Source organism: Mustela nivalis (genome assembly GCF_964662115.1).
Source record: "Mustela nivalis genome assembly, chromosome: 3".
Lineage (NCBI taxonomy): Eukaryota > Metazoa > Chordata > Mammalia > Carnivora > Mustelidae > Mustela > Mustela nivalis.
In genome coordinates this window covers 90,889,990-90,907,809 of record NC_139022.1, presented here as the reverse complement: position 1 = coordinate 90,907,809, position 17,820 = coordinate 90,889,990, and the positions used below count along the sequence as shown (strand labels likewise).

At 42.1% G+C, this 17,820-nt stretch overlaps 1 long non-coding RNA gene across 1 annotated transcript in view; it reads left to right on the top strand.

The window, feature by feature from the left end:
- Positions 1-17,425, top strand: part of LOC309862250 — a 42,464-nt gene extending 25,039 nt beyond the window's left edge. The window contains exons 5-6 of the long non-coding RNA XR_014310381.1: positions 6,561-6,722; positions 17,213-17,425. This is a non-coding gene — a long non-coding RNA (uncharacterized lncRNA). The remainder of the gene's footprint in view (positions 1-6,560; positions 6,723-17,212) is intronic.
- The last annotated feature ends 395 nt before the right edge of the window (positions 17,426-17,820 follow it).

The window sequence follows — 17,820 nt, the reverse complement described above, 5'->3', positions numbered from 1 at the left end:
GATTTCTAGGCTTGGTAGAATCAGAATCTTTGGGGTAGGAGATTGAAAAATTTGTCTTTATAATAAGTTGCTTGAATGAATTTGAGACAAGAAAAGTTTCATAGCAGTAATAAGCGCTTCTTAGCTGGTATAAGCTCCCTGAACTCTTCCCACAAAAGAAAATCATTATTTAGAAAATTAAGTCATCCTTGATTAAAAACACAAGTGTGGGAGCTCCTGGGTAGCTTTGTCCTTTAAGCATCAGACTCTTGATTTTGGCTCAGGTCGTGATCTCAGGGATGTGAAATAGAGTCCCAGGAAGCACTCTACACTTCTGCATGGCACCTGCTTGTCCCTCTCTCTCCCTGTCTGCTCCTTCCCTCTCTGCTCCTTCCTTTTCTCCTCCCTCCCATTCTGCTTCTCTCTCTCTCAAATACATAAATAAATCTTAAAAGCAAACAAACAAAAACAAAAAACCTCACAAGTGTGAGTATCCCTATAAGTGTATCCATGTCAACCACTTGGCCGGAACTCCCAAACACTGAGCTGCCCTCTGTCCATCCCTCCAGGGTACCAGCAACCCTTAGCAACATCATGGCGATAGTTTTCTAACCAGTTTCCTTCCTTCATTGCCCCTGGAATCAGCTCTCCACAGAGCAGCTAGAGTGATCTTTTAAAAAATAAATTCTCTCATCTCACTCATCTGCCCAGAGCCTCCTAATTTACTCCCTATCACTGTCAGACTAAAATACAAACTTCCTATGGTAGCCTACAAGACCCCGTATGAACAGGCGCCTGACCAGCCTTGCTGGTGGCTCTCCCACATGCACCCTGGACCCTCCCCCCTTGCTGTTCTTCAAGTAAACCTTTGGATCTATGAGCTTGCTCTTTCTGCTGCTCTCGCCTCAGATCTTCATGGCTGGCTCCTTCCTCCTTTCTTTTACATGTCTGCTCAGATGTCACCTCCTTAGACACTTTTTCTCACCACCTGTCATCAGTCTTACCCATGGTGGCTGGGGTCCCGGGAGAGACTGGGCTGTCAGAAGGAGACAGACCAGGAGAGGCCCTTTTGCAGTCACAAGGCTGGAGCACAGTACATGTTTGTTGAATGATGTAATGGAAAGCTTTAAGCTAAATCTCCATGCAAAGTGAGAAAAATATGAGAATATTAAATCTAGTTGCAAATTGGGACCCTCTCTTCCATTATTTTAATGTTTCAATGGCTTTTTGTTTTTGTTTGTTTTAAAGATTTTATTTATTCATCTGTCAGAGAGATAGAGAGAGTACAGGCAGGCAGAGTGGCAGGCAGAGGCAGAGAGAGAAGCAGGCTTCCCGCAGAGCAAGGAGCCCAATATGGGACTCGATCCCAGGACACTGGGACCATGACCTGAGCCGAAGGCAGCCACTTAACCAACTGGGCCACCCAGGCATCCCAATTCAATGGCTTTTTAATGAAGCTGTCTGTATGCTTCAACTTTAACACAACCTTCCCTTGTCTTCTTTCTTAAGAGTTGTTTTCAGTAGGGGTTCGGGGAGAGACACATCCTTCTAAAAAGGCACTTCAGGGGCACCTGGGTGGCTCAGTTGGTTAACTGACTGCTTTTGGCTCAGGTCATGATCCTGGAGTCTTGGGATCGAGTCCCACATCAGGCTTCGAGCTCCGTGGGGAGTCTGCTTCTCCCTCTGACCTTCTCTCCTCTCATGCTCTCTCTCTCACTTTCTCTCTCTCTCAAATAAATGAATTAAATTTAAAAAAATAAGGCTCTTCAGAATTTTCAAGGACCAAAGGATCTATGAAGTTTAAACTGCATATTTAATATATTTCAATATTTTAATTATTGAATTAATATCTTTACTATTTATTTAACTTAAACCAAAAAAAAAGGTTATTTATTGGCTCACATAACTGAAAAGTTCAGGGAGATAGACTAGCTTCAGGCAGGGTTGGATCCAGGGACACAAACATTGTCATCAGGACTCACGTCTCTCCATCATTTGGTTCTGCTTTCTTCTGCACTGGATATCTTGACTATTACTATAAACTAAAGAAACTGGTCTCAACAAAATGTGGTTCTAACCCTCTTCCCTATAGTTAAAGATATTTGCTGTTGAGTCTTCTAGGTCTTCTTTCCACCCCTGTCCTGCCTGCCTGATAGCCCAGGACACTGACCTTCATGGGTTGCATCATATGAGTTCCATGGGTCTGTGTCTTATTTGGGAATTCAGCCAATGGGAGTCATCAGCAGGAGATAAGAGACTGTGAGTAAAGATGGTGGTTTATTCATTGCCCACCTCTCTCCCTGTGGCTCTGCTTTCCTCTACCAAATGACCTAAAGGGTGAGGCAGTCTTCTGCTAAACTGTAGCTCCCTCTGGGTTCCCATGGCTGCCCCCATCCCTTGCCTCTTTAGGCCTGGGGGTGCTGATGGGCACATGCAGTCACTAGCTCCAACATGTTTCCCTTCACCCTGCCCACACCTTGGTAGCATCCCCACATTCATCGTTCTCTGGCTGCTCCATCTGCATGAGCCATCTGTCCCCCACCATACTCAGACTAGCATGGCTTACGAGGGTTCTGTTGTCACCGTTGTCTCTTTCTGGTGATAAACATGCCTAAGTTGCCTCAGTGACGGCATTCCAGTCTTTTCCTCTCATTGTCTCATTCCCCTGAGTCTCTGAGCTCTCCTTATCAACAGCTTCTCTAATGCCACCTGCCCCTCTGTCAAAGCCAAAACCCCCAAGAAGGACTTAGTATTCAGTAGCTCTGTCCAGAAAGGGTCTCTGCCTTCATTTTCTTTCAGGATAGTGTATTTTAAGCATAGAGAGCTTTAAAAAAGACTCAACTACAAAAGATTCTTTAAAAATGACTCTCCCACAACACCTGTCACCCTGTTTATTCTCAACACCCCTTAAGCGACACTGCTTTAAGCAAGACGGGTTGTGTGAGCCTTTAACCAACAAATATCAGCAACTGGGAAGCCCATAAATAGCAGCAGAGAGGACAAACAGGATGACTCAGTAAGCCTTCTGAGTCAGGCTGGCAGGGGCTGGCCTTCCCTCTTAATTATGGGGCGCTGGACCCATTGTCTCTGAAGTCACCTTAGAGTCTCGCCGAACAAATATCAGACATCCAGTTTCTTTTGAAGATGTGCAATCTTCCTCCTTCGACCTGCCATTAGAAAATATAGTGTCTGAGCTAAGAGGCCTCCTGGTGGCTCACCGTCTGTGTCCTCGGCAATTAACCCCTTTCTGAGATGGGCCACCATCCACACTTTTGGCTGGTCCTGTTCCTGGCTTTGGCACCCTCAATTTGTGGGACCTCAAATACGTCACTCCACCTTCTGAATGTATCTTCTCTATCTTGAGGGTAATAAACGTTACGTAGCTACACAGTTGTGAAGATCAAAATCCATTTGGCCAATTCTATGATGTTGTAGAAAAGGTAAAAGCATATTTGCTGTACTAGATGCTGTAATGGTGAACATAGGACATCATACTCCTGTCAGAACCCACAGAACAGGACACCACCAAAACTGTAGCCTATGTAAACTAAGGTCTCTGTTTAGTAATAATGTATCGATATTGGTTCACCAATGATAATATATATTATGCTAATGCAAGGCATTAATAATAGAAGAAACTCTGCACTCACCATCTGAATATGTGGACAGAAGCATCTATATGTATTTAGAGATCAATATCCCTAACAAATAGTACTTGAAATTTGAGCCACCTTGAATACAAATAAAATACAGTGTGTTTGCCCCTATCTGGAGGGGAAAATAGACAAAGGGAAAGACTTCTTTGCTGCCTATAACTATAAGTGGGCATGGAAGCATTGACCTTTGGAATCTAAAAGTTGAGGTCACTTTTCAAAACCACTCCCAATTTCAGGGCACAGAATATCTCGGTTGCACCCAAGAGGTTTATTTAGCTAAAGAATGTTGCCAAAGCAAGGAAGCAGCCATTAGGTTTTTCCGAGGATGAGAACACATCCTGTCTGGGGACACACATGCGTGCCCCCACGCAGTGTGGGCCCCACAGCTGTCCTGTCCTGCTGCGAGGCCTTGGGGTTTGGGGGTGGAGCCCAGAGAGGGACCTGCTATGGGCAGAATGAGGATGGGCTATGCTGGAATGAGCCACTCCCTCCGAGAGTCTCTAAATGAGGATGAAGAATTTCTGAACTGACTAGAGACCCAAACCCATCTAAGAATAGAAGTTGGGAGGACAAGGGCTTTTTAAGTTTCTTCCAGAGAAATCTATATTAGAACATTGTTTCTAAGGAGGCTTTGGTTTCCCCTGGGTGAGCTCTGGTTTCAGAGGTCTTTCCCACACAAAGAAGTATTCAATAAAATGTGCTGAATAAGTGAGGGTCAGTTTGAATGTGGAGAAGAGTATGAGGCAAGGTCCCAAACATGAGTTACCACAGGAAGGAGAGACATCTCAGCAGCCAGAAGTGCCTAGTGAAAATATGAAGGTACCCACACAAGAACAGTGGCCACAGAGGAAGATTGCATCGCAGGGTGGTTACAATGAGCACGGGCTCTCAGTGAAATGACTTGAGTTCGAATCTCAGCCTCATCACTTACTTGCTGACTGATCTCGGGCAAGTTGATAAACTTTGGTAAGGCTCAGTTCCCTTACTGTAAAGTAAAATTAAAAATCCCTAACTTACGTGGGGATTAAATGCAGTTCCACATGTAATATACTTAATACCGTGCCTGCCATATAGTAAGTGCTCAGTATTATTGTAGTCAGACGTGTCAAATTTCTCTCTAAACTTGGTTTAAGAATAATGAAGGAAATAAATAAGTGGGTCAGAGCAGAGATGAGGAAAGAGAGGAACTTAAATTCTCCAACGACTTGGTTAAATGTCTGTGGAAGAAGAAAGTCTCAGCAAGGTTCTGTCAGACAAACTGAATGGGTCCCTGCCCATACTGGGTAAAGGGATGTTTATCTTCTCAGTGTGACTTTGAACTGATAGGACCATAAGGTGCTGCTGGAAATGTAAGCATGCGATGTGACTGAATTTAGGGTAGGTATTTTGCTTTGCAGGAATTTGTTTGGTTTTTGGAAGAGGAAGAGTGCTGTGCTGTGATTTATCATAAGACTAGCATTTTAACATCATTCTTTCTTCCCATTACAGTTTTAAATAAATTCATAATATATCCTTGGAAACAGGGTCGGAAACAAAAAGGATGAAGCCTAACCTCCCACCCTATGTACCCAGTAGAAGGGCAGATGGGCAATCCCTCTCTGAGCTCCGAGGTCCCTAACCTCCCAGTTGCTTTCATTCCTATGTGCCATTCAGACCCCCACTCCAGCATTTCCAGTCTGTAGGGAAAAAAAGGAAAAGCTGAGCAGAGTTTTATAAAATACAGTTATAAGATCAAGGGAATGGTTTTGAATGCATTTGCTTACTAATGGGAATTTTTTACGAAAGGGAAATAAAAAAGAAATTAGTTCAAATTTCCCTAGACAGATGTTTTAAAGAAATCTGAGCCTTGCAAAGTGCCACCAAAAAGCTTTTCTATTCTGAGAAAAAAAAAAAAGTAGAATTGTTGTTAGTTAAATGCTTAGTGTTTATTATCACCAGTATATTAGTTTTAGAGCAAATTTATACCACATTGGAGTTACATTTTCATGTTCCAGGAGTACATTTTACACATCATTTGGGTCCCTGGTGTAATTGAAGTAACAATACAATAGTCCCATTTTATAGAAGCTAGAGAATGATATTGCTATTTTTTAAAAATTTGTTTAGAAAATATACACTGTCAGTAGTATTGTTGGGTATTTGGCCTAATATCTCTGGCCAAGCAATGTAATCTTTAGTTATTACATGATTCCCATGAGAATAATTACTGTCACAGAAAAGTATGTGGTGATTCAGTTTACAAAAGAGAATATTGTCGCCCAAGCCTGCTGGCCTTGATGACATTCCCACATGTTCAGGAGGGTCAGAACTGAGTTATATCAGCTCGCTGCTGAAAGCATCCCACTGAAGTTTGATAACTATTTTTAAAAAATGGAAGGCTGAGTGTTTGCCCATGTTTCCTGTATAAAGTAGTGTCATATTAACAGATCAGGACAAAAATTGTGGGCTACCGTGTAGGTCAGAGAAAAAGCATGTGAAAAAAAATGCCATTCTTAACCAACATGGGCTCTGCACATGAGAACATACAGGAGAATACACAGTCTTCGAACTATGAGAAATGACAGGGAGGGGCACAAAAGAACAAGAAACCTCATTTGGTGTCAATTGATTATTGAGTGACAGTATTTGCTACGTGCTTGCCCTCTTTGCGAGTTTAACCATTCTATCTTCTCTTTTTTTTTTTAATATTTTATTTATTTATTTGACAGAGAGAGATCACAAGTAGTCAGAGAGGCAGGCAGAGAGAGAGAAGGAAGCAGGCTCCCTGCTGAGCAGAGAGCCTGACGCGGGACTCGATCCCAGGACCCTGAGATCACGACCTGAGTCGAAGGCAGTGGCCTAACCCACTGAGTCACCCAGGCACCCCTAACCATTCTATCTTCTGATGCATCCATCAAGATCATAGCATTTTTGCATTTGCTCTAGGGAGATGACACATCAAGAAACATGTCCCGGTCAATCCCAAAACTTTCCGATGGAGTAGTGAAAATGAGTGAATACAACATACATGAAGGTACCAGCTACTGACTTCCTCCTGCAAGAAAGCCAAGGTGCCACAAAGACCGAGCTGTGCATGTGCGGACAACAGTGAGTAATTCCAAGTAGTCCTATACTCCCTGAGGAAAAGGATTACTTCACTTTCTGGGAAGGAGTTTATTTACACAACATGAACAATCTGCTGAATTTTAATTCTGCCCTTTCTCAAAAAGCAGTCTGAGCTCTGCTTTTCAAAACAAGCCCAAGAAATAGCAGATTGAAGGGGCCTGAAATATGAAAACTTTCCCAGCTATTAGCAGGAATAGCCAATATTAATAATGCTTCTGAAACTGATCTCACATACTTTGAGCTCTTGATCAGGCCATTTTGCCTCAAGCTAAAATGTTGGGAACCCCTCATTCTCAATACATGGTTGTTTCAAGCATGACAGTAACTCTCACCTCATCACAGAAAAAAAAAAAAAAAAAAAAGAGCCAAAGGTGAATCCTGGAGACCCTCATCCCTCAGGGAATGACTCAGCATTGATTATGAGCTTCATGGAGAACCCAGATGAACACAGGAAAATAAACAGGTGCCAGGCAGAAATTAGGCTGATGGGATGCTAAGAGATTATTTTTTCTTTCTCCTTTGTAGATTTTCCATTTTGGTTGCAATACATTCTTCATTCACAGGATAGGTAACACCATGCCACTGTCCACAGGGACCTCCGTCTTAGTGTGCAGATCCAGAGACCGGCTGTTTGCCTGGAACAGCTACCAAAAATGGTGTCTCTTCAATGTTGAAATTGCCCAGAGATGTCCTCATTCCTGTCATTTTCTTCTCCAACATAACCTTCTTTGGTATTCTCACCCATTCCCCACTCAAATCATCTATCTCCCTCCTGAACACCAATGCCATGTATCACACCCACTGCTGGGCATCTCCCCTGCTTCTCCTCCAGACCCCTCACACCAGCAAGGACCCCACCATCTCCCAGGGAGCAGCACCTCCATCCAGCAGAGCACCTAAACCAGACCCCTGAAGATCATCTTTGGCTTTTTCTTCCTCCCATTGGATTCATGACCCTAATTCTCCTAATTTCACCTCTCAATTTCTCCTGACCTAGTCCATTCCCCTCCATCACTATGGCTACCACCTTGGTCAAGGAGGCTACCATCATTTCAAACCTGCATCACAACACGGGCTTCCTGAGTGGACCACTAAGCATTCTTTAAATCTCCAATCTGATTTTTCTTACCCTCTTGCTCAAAACCTGCTCCCCATAGCTCCTCATCTAAAGCCAAATGCGTTTGTGTGATCTGGCCTCTATTTACTGCTATAATTTCAGCCCTTGTACTCTGTAATCTAGACCCTCTGGGTTACATGATACCCCAGGTTGCCTTTTGCTTCCAGGCCTTTCTGACATGTTTTTGCCTCAGTCTAGAAGGCCTGCCCCTTCTATTCCCTAGGCCTACATTTCTAGACCTGGCTAAACTTTGGATCTTCAGGACTCAGACTACACGTCATCCCTTTTGGTGGCACCTCTTTTCCCTCTGCACTAATTGAGTGATCTGCAGTTTTACATGGCCTTCAAGTCAGAATATCTAAGCCACTGTATTTCATTTGTCTGTTAACTTCTTTTCCACTAGATGATAAACTTCTTTTTTTTTTAATTTTATTTACTTATTTGACAGACAGAGATCACAAGTAGGTAGAGAGGCAGACAGAGAGAGAGAGAGAGAGGAGGAAGCAGGCTCCATGCAGAGCAGAGAGCCCGATATGGGGCTCGATCCCAGGACCCTGGGATCATGACCTGAGCCGAAGGCTGAGGCTTTAACCCACTGAGCCACCCAAGCGCCCTAGATGATAAACTTCTTGAAGACAGGGATTTAGTCTTGTTCACAGTTGTAACCTAGCACGTAGCTCAGTGCCTGACACCTGGTGGGTGTTGGGTCACTGAAGAAAATTTATTTCTTTTTTTAGGTTTGCAGTTATAATTGAAAGTTAGAAGGGGTGCCTGAGTGGCACCCCTTCTCAGTCGGTGAAGCATCTGACTCTTGATTTCAGCTCAGGTCAACGTCAGGCTCCTTATCTAGATGTGGAGCCTGCTTGGGATTCTCTCTCCCCTTCTCCCCCTATCCCTCCCCCAGCTCATACTGTCTCTCTCTACCTCTAAAAATAAATAAATAAAACCTTTTTTTAAAAAAAGTTGGAAGATAACGTAAATGAACAAATAGCAAATAAATTAAAAGTTCCAATGTATGAGACCTACCAGCATCCATCTAACAGTCATATTTTCTTTTTTCTTTTTTTTAAATAAGATTTTGTTCATCTATTTGAGGGAGAGTATGTATGTGAGCCAGAGTAGGGAGAGGGAGGGAGTGAGGAAGAGGGAGAGGGAAAAGCAGACTCCCTGCTGAGCACAGAGCCCAATTCGGGGCTCAATCCCAGGACCCTGAGATCATGACTGAACTGAAGGCAGATGCTTAACTGACTGAGCCACCCGGGCAACCCAAAAGTCATAGTTTTCTCAAGTAAATGTTTTCTTATTTGATGTGAGGGAATTCAATATATCAGTGTTTCATAGTCTTAGAAATGGAGAACCTTGACTTTCAGGTAGACAACACCTAAAGAAGTCTAATATCATCTCTCATGGCAGAAAAGCCATCATGTTCCTGGGCTATTTGGACATACAAGATTCTTCTTTATTAGTTACTGTCTCATTGCAAGTGCCAGAAACCCAACTGAATTAACTTAGGGAGAAAAAAAATATCACTGAACGGTGATTACTTCATGGAATCCAAGAAATGATTGAGTGATCAACACCAGAAAGGATAGCCAGCCTATTAAGTCTCAGAAAGGACTCAAAACCAAGACTGAAGAGTGGCTAGCAATCCCCATGACTCTTCCGCAGCTCTGTTCTCTCCCACCAACTCTCTCCCCATGGTGGGAAAATTGGACTGGTCTATTTTGGATGCCACGTAAAGTCTACCATAAAAATCATGTTTTAAAATATTTTTTAAAGATTTTATTTATTTATTTGACACACAAAGATCACAAGTAAGCAGAGAGGCAGGCGGGCCTGGGGGAGGCAGGCTCCCTGCTGAGCAGAGAGAGCCTGATGTGGGGCTCGATCCCAGGACCCTGAGATCATGACCTGAGCCAAAGGCAGAGGCTTTAACCCACTGAGCCACCCAGGTGCCCCTAAAATATTTTTTATTTATAGAAAATCTGTGTAAGAATTTTTAAAAATTAAAAATCACTTATAATCCCATCACTAGTAACTAATATTTTGATATCTAGTATTCTCTCCATGTGTGAATCTGTATATATTTGTTATTTTTACAAAGTGATATTCGTATTATACAGTTTTGTGTCCCAGTTTTTTTTTCATTTTACATTTTATCATGAGCTATAATCACTGAAAATGCCATTTTTAATGATACCATATTAGTCTATGATATACCATAATTCATTTTCTCATTTTATTGTTGGACATGTAGATTGCTTATTATAAAGTATTTTTAATTATAAATATGTTGCAAATAGGCATATGCACAGTTTTATAGTCAACATACTAATTACCCCTAAGCGAGATGCACAGGCTCTCCACCATTACTAAGAAAATTTTTATTTTTTCTAGAGAATAAGTCTATTTTTTTCTTGATTTATATATTTATTATTAGAGAGAGAGACAGAGAGAGAGATTGAGGGGCAAGGGTTTAGAGGGAGAGGGAAGGAGGATTCTCAAGCAGACTCTGCCAAGCCTGGCGTGGGGCTCAATCCCAGGACCCCGAGATCATGACTAGAGCCAAAATCAAGAGTCAGACATTAGCTGATTGAGCTACACAGGCACCCCCCAGAAGCAGTCTGTAAAATGAAATAAAGTCATCAGAAGAAATGTACCAAAATGTGTACAATTTTTTTTAAGATTATTTATTTGATAGACCGAGATCACAAGTAGGCAGAGAAGCAGGCAGTCAGAGAGAGGAAGGGAAGCAGGCTCCTTGCTGAGCAGAGAGCCCAGTTCGGGGCTCGATCCCGGGACCCTGGGATTGTGACCTGAGCTGAAGGCAGAGACTTTAACCCACTGAGCCACCCAGGCGCCCCCCAAAATGTGTACAATTAATAAACATATCCAATTCCTGTTTTCAAACTGTCTCCTCTATAGAAAAACTGTTCAAATTCTTTCCATCCCTTCAATGTTATGGAAATCCTATCTCTTGCTAAAAAAATATTTGTAAAATTACAAAGAGGAGATGCAACTCAGATGTGTTGTTTGTTGTTTCAGTGGAGGGCTCAGCATTCCACCTTTGTTCCTGAGCTACTAATCCAAATTCTTGTGGACAGTTCAGTATACATGCTGCTGAAGTGAACACTCACAGGCAGTTTAAACAGGAAATATGCCCTAGAAAGATGCAGCCTTGCCGCAGCTGGAATTCGTGAGTGTGATTTAGTGAGAACAGCGGAGGAGTTGCACTCACTACACTTGGGTGCAAATCCCGATGCTGACATTTCTGGGAGCATGTCTATGGGCAACTCAAAAGGGGTGAGTCCATTTACTGTCCCTCAGATGGAGAAGGCGACAAGTTAGCAGTTATCAAGTCCAGACGCTTTAGGTAAGTTTTTTCATTTAACTCCCGCTAAACAGTTGTTTATCTCTTTTAAAGATAAGAAAACAGGTTAATTGCTCCGACTGGTAAGGAAGCACACCAGGATTTGCTTCCTAATCTAACCCTAAAGGTCATGTCTTCTCCATCTATGACATGTTGCTTCCTAGACTCACCTGAACTTGGGGAGGGGGGATATTGGTTTTGAAAGTCTCCTCTAGGATAGTGAGCACACCTAGTGCTTTCCCCTAGAAGTTCTTATATTATATCTACTACACTTGGTTGGGATTGAGGATTGGGACCAAGGCCAGGACTGGCAGAAACAAATAAAGAACTCAGGCACAAAATTTAAGGGGACACAGAAACTCAGTAATGAAAATAAATAATAGTGTAATACAGTGTTTTAAAGAATCCAAATGAATACCAAAAAAAAAAAAACTATGATGAACAGAATAATAACTTTTTTTTGAGATTTTATTTATTTCACAGAGAGAGAGAGATCACAAGTAGGCAGAGAGGCAGGCAGAGAGAGAGAGAGGGAAGCAGGCTCCCTGCTGAGCAGAGAGCCTGATGCGGAACTCGATCCCAGGATCTGAAATCATGGCTTGAGCCAAAGGCAGAGGCTTAACCCACTGAGCCACCCAGGCACCCCAGAATAATAAAATTTTAAAGGAAAACATGTTCTGATAGTGCTATGCCAAGCCGTATTGGAGCCTAAGGCAAAAGGAGAAATGTGTAACCCAATATACGTGTTTTTCTTTATGTTTTAATGTTTTAAATTATAGTATGAACTGTGTAATAATACCTTATACACATACAGTTTTTTTTTCAGAACATTAAGAAATATTGAAAAGTTGAAAAGTAGGTATTAAGAACTTCTAGCATTTAAGTTTATATTTTATTTATACCAAAAATAGACATTATTATCATTTTACTTTCCTGGCTTTAATGGAAGCAGATTCATTGGTAATATTTTCATGAAAGACATTAACCAGTTCTAAAAATATGTAAAACTCTGTATGTGGTTATACACGGCATAGAGGATCTATTTCTTTTGCCTCTGGCTTTGATGTGGCTCAACCCATTTCTGGTTGGTCCATGAGCCCCACCAGCAGCCTCTAACAGTATAAGGGTTCCATAAATGGAAATAGGATGTCCAATAATATTTTACACTTCATCTCTCCTATCAGAATTCCTTTGGGGGGAAAGCCTCTCCTTTCATGGAAAAATATCACTGTCAGGCCAACTTTTCGGATAATATCGTAAAGGCTGATAAAGATAAGCTGTGTTCTCACACAACGCCAGGCGCAAATCAATGTCATACATCTGCACATGCTCCAGGGCTTTCAAGCTTAGCTTCCTGCTAAATAAGTAAATTCATTGTCTCCCAAATACCTGAAAATTGAGGTTTTGTATAACTTCTGGAGCACAAACATTCTTTTAGCAAACATTTGTAGAGAACCACATCCCTACAAAATAAAGCAAATCATGCCTGGGTTTGCAGGTGGTGTTATCCAAGCTTACGTTTTTAGAATCCCAGTTGATGGTATGTTTCATTGTATATTTTACCATTAAAAAAGCATGTATGAGGCATCTCTTATTATAATCAAAGCTATTTAATAATGCCTTATATTTTTATGATTTTCACTTACACCTGACATGAACATCCTATGAAATAGGTAGATACCATCTTCTATAAGAAATTAATTTATAGGGACGCCTGGGTGGCTCAGTTGGTTAAGCAGCTGCCTTCGGCTCAGGTCATGATCCCAGCGTCCTGGGATCGAGTCCCACATCTGGCTCCTTGCTCAGCAGGGAGCCTGCTTCTCCCTCTGCCTCTGTCTGCCATTCTGTCTGCCTGTGCTCGCTCTCTCCCCCCCCCTCTCTGATAAATAAATAAAATCTTTAAAAAAAAAGAAATTAATTTATAAACTTGTATTTTATTTTATTTTAAGTAGGCTCCATGCCCAGCATGGAGCCCATGCGGCTTGAGATTACGACCGTGAGATCAGGACCTGGGCTGAGATCAACAGTCAGTCTCTAAACCAACTGAGCTACACAGGTACCTCTATAAACTTGTATTTTTAAAGCTGGAGTTTATCTAGTGACGAGTGCCCTGGTCTTCAGAGGAGGAAATCAAGCCTCAGAGCAGTGAAGGTTCTTGCACTCAAGTTATCCAGCCAGTACCAGATAGAACTGGAATTAGCTCGTGTCTCTGATTCTATGTCCCATGTCCTTTCTACCCCACCCTGTTGCCTTTTCTCACAACTATGAAGCCTAGATTTCAGAGAAGCAGGTGTAGACAAATAAAGCAAGAATGCAAGGTTGAATATAAGAAGGACTAAAATTACCTAACTAATATGAAATGATGTACCAAGGGAGACGTGAATTTTCTGGAATGTGGAGTGATGAGGAGTTACAGTGTTACTCAGCCCCAAGCTCCAGAGGGCCAAGGCCTGCCAGAAAAGGGAGATGTGTGGATATCACATGACTGGGGGAAAGAGGGTGGTCAGCAAAGCAGGCGTCAGTAGTTGGCCAACTTGACAGAAAGTTGAGTCACAAATCAAGAAACAGACCAATGCCCCAGGTAGATGCCATTAGAAAGACCTAAGAAAACCAGAAATAAAATACACTACATGATTTCTCTTAAAAAAAAAAATACCTGGAGGAAAAGATGAAAATGTTATGGAGATAAATGCTGGTAATGCCTGCACAGCCATGTGGATATTCTTAATACCACTGAACTGCATACTTAAAATTGGTTAAAATTATAAATTTTATTAGAGGTATATTTTACCACAATTTTTAAAAAATCATGATGTGATTCAGGTTAACCTCGTTCTCTTCACCTCACAGGTGAAGACAAGACTCCTTCTAGGTCAGAAAGAGCCAGAATATGTTAAAGCAGCGGTTGGGGTAAAGATAGGAGAAATACACTACCCTAAGGGAACATTTAGTAATTTTGTGGTTATTTCGGTTTGCTCAGTGAGTGGGGTGCAACTGGCCAGGATCCTGGGATTAGAGAAGTCCAGTAATAAGTGGGTTGGTCATGCAAACAAAGAGCTTTCTCCTATCAGAGACAAGTTTTGAATGTCATTCCCAGGTGAGAACTATGTTTGTAATGATCTCAGCCCCACTTGATTACATAAGACACGGAGTATTTTTGAATAGTGTTAGATGAACGGTATTTTCTAGGAATGCCATTACCATATAAATGCAGGGAAGGTCAGATGCTGTCTCACTTAAAACTTCACCCAGTACTTCCCACCATTTTGGAAGATCACCTCACCAATGGTGATACCACATGTGATATCTGAGTCATTAACACATTCCAGTGTCAGTCTGCATTTCTAGCTGCCACAGTCACAATGATTCTATGTGTTAGTGCAAGATTCTGGTTACAGCTCTTGTTTCTCTTTCTTAAGTTCTCTTTTATGTTATATTAATGTCATCTTCTTTTATAATTATGTGTGGGGTCAATTTATGTTATCTATTCTTTTCATTTTAGAATAGAAAATATTTGCAATAGGAGTGGGGTTGAAGCTGTTGAGACATACTTATATCCTGCCAAGATTTCTTGGAGTTCACAACTCTGGGTGATCTTCCAAATACTTTGGGGGAATCCATGCATTCTTTTGTCTGGACAGAGGCCACACCTTTATCACTGTCTTGCTATATCCCTTTTGTGCTGGTGTCAAGAATCTAGCCTTGTCCAGACAAGCCAGAAATATCTCTTCCAAATACTCTGCAGCATCTTCACTGGGGAGCAAGAATTTCAGCTGTTTGAGTACTGGAGGCCTCGCAAAGGTACCTAGCAAAGAGTGTAGTTAGTACAAATTCTGAAGAAGAGGCAACTATCAGTCAAAAAAGGGGAGTCTAAGGGCCCCTGGGTGACTCAGTCAGTTAAGCAACCGGCTCTTGATTATCAGCTCAGGTCTTGGTTTTTGGGTCGTGAGTTCAAGACCTGTGTTGGGCTCCATGCTCCTTCATGTAGAGCCTACTTCAAAAAAGGCGGACGGAGAATGGTAATCAGTCTATAATATGTGTTCTAGCCCTAAGCGTTGCTTCTAAATTAAGCAAAAATATTTAAAAATGTATGCCCAGGACTCGCTGTATATAATCAAAAGGAAGTTGAGCTTAACTGGCACTGTGGTTATTCGCAAAGCTGATCAATTCCTAGATCATTTTGGAGAGTTGATCATATTCTTATGTTCCTTGGGGAGACATTGATAAAGTCATTAAAGCAAAGGAATCCTGTTAAAAAATATGGTCTCTGTCCTCCCTGAAAATAGAAGGTGACTCAGCTCAAAATAAGTTTTCATTCCACTTCCTTTCTAATAACCACACCAATTTCCTGTATAATTGTTTTCCTCCAATACACATTCACATCCATTTGTTCTCATACCTGAGAACCAGAGAACATTGTGTGTTTCTCTTAGAGCACTTTAAAAACAACTGTTCTTTGCACAACCACTTTATAAAAACATAGCTTACCCAAACTTGATTTCATAATCTAAATTGGGCAATGAAAAAGCCAAAGGTTAATTAGTAAATTTAAATTCTAATTACTTCATCACTATGTTGTTTATAATGGTAAAAAATTAGAAACGACCCAAATGTCCACAGCAGGAACACAGTTCAGTAAAATATAGCCTATTCATAAATGGCATACCACGCAGTCTCCAAAATGATCTTAAAGGATTCTTACTGTTATTGAAAAATGTGTAAGATATAGTCATGAGAATATTAAAGTTTTTAGTAAAAAAGATGCTCATACATATGTGTGTACATATATACACATACATACTCAGGGGGAAACTGGAGGTATATAAGACAAAATGTTATAAGTCATTTGAAGATTGTGTTTGGATAATAGCCTTTTTTTTTTTTTTTTTTTTTTTTTGCTTACCTGTATTTTCTCACTTTTCTCCATCTATATTACTTTTGTAATAAAAATAGTAAGCCCTATATAAATAAACACATTTATCTTTTATTGACATCCAGTATTTTCTCTGAGGCTGCCATATTTTTCATATAGCTGCAATACACAAGCAACTAGACAGAACAGGAAGCCAGAAGAGCTAAGATCTTTCTTTATTAGATACCCTGGGCAGTCATTATTTGAGTTCATCACCCCTCAAACTCCAAACTGACTCTTCTCCAGGATCCCTTTCTCCTGAATGCCATCACCCAGCTAGCTGCTCAAATGAGACTTGGTCTCCTTTCTTCCCAAATCCTGGTGCCCCCTTTTCTTTAATGATTTTCTCCATCATTGCTCCCAGTTCTGACCCCAAGTTGTCCTGTAATCACAGCAAGCCTCCCTGCCTCCGGATGAGTCTTGACCCAGACTTGCCACACTGCTGTCCTTTTTGAAATTCTCTGCTGGTCATGTTACTTCCTGCTTAAGCTCCTGCCAGAGTTCCCACCTCCTGTGGTGAAGGGGGATCAAAGCCTTTCTGATCTGGCCCTCATCACCTCTCCAGCCCCATTTCTCCTGGCTCATCTTAGTACTCCCTATCACAATGAGCTAATCACTGTCCTTCCAACATGCCTTGGCCTCTCCTGGCTCTCTTCCTTTGAATCATTGTGTTCTCACTTGGCCCACCTTTCCCAGTTCCCCTCAGTAGGTCATGCTTTAGTCCTCTGAAAGGCACAGCTATCCTTTCCCAGCCTGTAAACACGTGCAGGCCACAAGCACAAGTCCATCTCTCGTGCCAGAAATCACAGGCTGTGAAGTCACACCAGCCTGGTTCTGTTCTGTGGCCCCCACCTGCCAAGACTGTGTGCTCTGGGCAAGGTATACTAACCACGAGGGCTCAACTTCCTCATCAATGAGTGAGGATGAAAGGACCACCTTGTAAGGCCATTCTGAGATCAAATACGACCATGGATATAAAAGCTAATTAAGCTCACTCCATGTTTTATCTAATTTTCTTTTTAATATTCTGCTCTGCGTGTTGCTTTTTTTCTTTTGTTTTACTGTGCATTCAGCCTCTTCATGGCATGCTGTCGGTCATAGTTATACTGGTGTGGTTTGAGGGCAGGGGCTGAGATGGGACCTCCAGAGCTGCCCAGCAATCCTGTTCTGTGGCTCTTCGCCACAGCCAGGGACAGTGGTAAGGCGGCCCTTGTGGCTCCACCTCCTGGAATGCATCCCTCCCACCACCCTGCAGAGATCCGGTCACCTGAGCTTGTGCTCATCTTCTGAAGGTGAGGTATTTTGTAGGGAATGTTGATTAATCACCTCACCTTGTTCCCCTTTGTAGTCTCTGCTCGCTTTTCTGTTGGGTTTTTGAGTTTTTCTTATATTGATCTGAAGACTTAAAAACAAACAAACAAACAAAAAACACTACTTTGTAACTAGAGCCACAGGACCCCTGGGCTGGCCCCATACACGCTGACCTGGGCCAGCATGGGGCCAAGCTCCAGGGGCACGGTGAGGCAGGCACAGTGCACAGCCGACTGTGGACCCACCGCCAGGTAACCACTGGGCCTCACTGGCCTGGGCCCTAGTGAGAGGGACCCTGCGGCTCTGCTCTGGGTTCTCTGGGTGGCAGAGTGGGTATGCCAGACTTCATTCAGGATGAAGTTGGGTTTTT